The sequence below is a fragment of the Ceratosolen solmsi genome, unplaced genomic scaffold (assembly GCF_000503995.2).
Source record: "Ceratosolen solmsi marchali unplaced genomic scaffold, CerSol_1.0 scaffold41, whole genome shotgun sequence".
NCBI lineage: Eukaryota > Metazoa > Arthropoda > Insecta > Hymenoptera > Agaonidae > Ceratosolen > Ceratosolen solmsi.
Genome location: NW_011948424.1, coordinates 3,060,521 through 3,063,875, shown reverse-complemented (window position 1 = coordinate 3,063,875; position 3,355 = coordinate 3,060,521).

Below are 3,355 nucleotides of genomic sequence, written 5' to 3'. Positions count from 1 at the left end.
GGGAAATTAATATTTATTAAGAAATATTTATCGAAAGTCTAGAGTGAAGAGTGACAACAGACACTCATTGTTGATGAGTGTTCAGTGTATTTCAGCATAACACATAATAAGTATTAATTAATTTATATATTACGTGCTTTATGTTTTATTTATAGGAGTTTTTTTTTTTTTGCAACTCTAAAAGTATCCATTTCTATCAATAAATGTAAATATTGAGAACGAATTTTGCAGTAGTAGAAAGTTTTAATAAATATTACACTTTTATTTATCGAACCTTTTCCTGCATCGCTAAAGGATTGTGGCACACATTTATCAACAGATTTTATTGAATAATAAAAAGATATTTTACAGCTTTTCAAAGATTATTTATGAATAAATTTTAGTACGTGAATTAATTTTTATACAAGGTTGTATAAATATAATATTATTTTTTAAATACATATACAACACTGTAATTATTTGTTTAAATTCCTCTTACATCTATTTTTCTTAAATTTGCATTTTATTACAAAGAAAATAAAAATTTAAATTATCATTTAGCATGTATAAAATATTAATAAACATATCAATTATTTATATGGTATTGCTTGCGTTTCATTGAAAAGTATTTCTTGTATTTGTACACATGAAATTAGATAATACGCATGTGAAAATTAATTCGGCGATTACTCTTCCAATGAATACTGTATGGAATTTTTTAAGAATAAAATAAAACGAAAATAAACATTTTTGTTGGGAAAAGCCTGAAAAGTATATATGTTAATATATTTGGATGAATATTGCCGTTGATGTTCGTGCGTATGCCCCGAGAATGCGATTGTGAGGAAAATTGTTAATGCGCTTCGTTGATTATAGCACTTTCAAAATATTAATCTTCCACTTGTTATATGAAGGATCAATGAAGATTAAATTAAGTTTTAAGAACAAGAACATCTCAAATCTTATTTGACTAAAATCATCCGATGAATTAATTACTCAAGATTAAACCGTAAAAATGTTACATAATTTCGAGGTTTGCTTAAGCGCTGTCCCTCTTACAAGAGATGGATTTTTCAATTACATAAATAACTATAATTAAATGTATTAATTTATATATACCACTTTCAATGCAATTCATCATGTATGTTTATTATTAAAATTTATGTTAAAAAACAGCATAATTTTCATAAATGATAAACTATTATATTTATCATAACTCAGGAATCGTTACTGCCTGTACGCTATATATATGTATATATATATATATATATAGATTATAATATTTTTTAATGCGGAGAGAATTATTTCTTTTTAGTAATATTTGAATAAAGAATACTATCTTAATATAAATCAATTCAGTCAAATTATATTCATCAAATATATTCATCATATTAATGACAATATTGATGCAATTTAAGAAATTTATTTTATTAGATACATTTTAATATTTAAGGTATCGATTGAAACATAAAAGCACTTTATCATTAAAAATATCTACTCAGCTTGAAGTAATAATAATTTAACAAATATATGATACAATTACTCGATAAAATATAAGTAAGTGTATCTAGAAATTTTATATAGATTTTTCATTGAATATCGATACGACTCATGTAGATTAATTATCCTTAGTAGTGCGAAAAGTAAAATTATTAAAAACTGTATTTATTTTGAAATTATTTATTATAATACGAAAATGATGTAATTTATTTAATACGTATAAGCAAAAATTATTTTCATAAAAATTGCATATTACAAGATGAAATTGTAGCATTGAAAATATAAATTAATTATTATCATGAACGTTATAAAATTCATGTAATGATCAACTACATATAAGTATATAGTGTCTAGTATTTAAATTATCGTTATTAATGGTATTAAAAATTATTTATTTTTAACTCTATGATTCGTCCCTATAGCACAAAAAATTATGTAACATAAAAATATTATGTAGTTATCGACGAGTTGGTTACAATATCGTACGTAGTTCAGAAAAAAACTATATATAGTAAAAAAAATACTATATTTATATACTCCTCAACAATTTCTTAAATATATATATATATATATATATACACACATATTTTTTTACATGAACTGTTATAATATATATGATTTGGCTTATTATCCGACTCGAAGATATATGAGAATGACTGTGACTAGTATATTTCAGTTTCATTTTTTTATAAACTTTTTCTAAAATTTTTTAATACCTAGAAATCCAATCTAATTGGTCGAGCTGGTGTGATCGGATTTCGTGAATAGCTTCAATGTATAAGTAATATATCTTTTGTGCATGTAAGCTGGAGGATAGATATAGCTTAGGGAAAACGTATCGAAAAGGAAAGAGTATATTCGTATAGTAGAAATACGGGATTCGATTTTCAAAAAATTTCTCATTTTTCTATTAGAGCATTCATGGAAAAAAATTACTTCGTTTATTCTCCAATATTATAATTTTGTTTTCTTAATGTTTATAGCTGTATTATTTGCTTATTTGATTTTTAAATTTGTCAGCAATTTTGAGAATTTCAGTTACTTTTCATTTCATGCAGGTTACATGAACTTTAGTTGGATCAATACGGTTACACGCGTAATAATATAAAATTTCATATTTATTAAATACATATATAACATGAATTAATAAAGAACTTAGTGTAAATTATAAATTTTCATTACGTTCATTCCAATACGAAAAGAATTAAAAGAATAAATCATCTATAAAACAATAAGTTTCTACATAAAGGTTTCTACATAAGCTAAGCAATTCAACAAAAGATAATCTTTAATTTTTAATTTTGCAAATAATCTTTTAATTAAAAAATCCTCGCTAGTTAAAATCCTATTCAAATTTTCAAATTTAATTATATATTTTAGAAATCTCCAATATTAATTAGAAATGAATCTCTACACTGAACTTTTACGTACTTAAGGGAAGGAGTATACGTAGTTTTAAGTTTTATATATAAATTTTCCATATTTAGATATTGATTTACACATGACAAAATTATTTATTTAAATGAAAATGTATTTGATTTATCAATATAATTTAAGTAATCGACAAATATTAAGTTTGTGAACATCCTATATGTTAAGATATTGAAAATTAAGTTGAAGCTTTGTGAAAACTGTGATTTTATATGAAAGAAAAAAAATAATTTGACGCTTTATTATTACGTATTATATGATCGAAAATATACGAATTTTTAAATATACCATTATTAATTATTTATAAGACGTATATAATGATTTATAAACATATATGACAAAAAATATATTATTTAAGAATATTATCTTTTACAATAAAACATATAGCGCATAATATATTTATTAATTTGAATATAATTCAAAACCCCTATTATTTAATTACTTT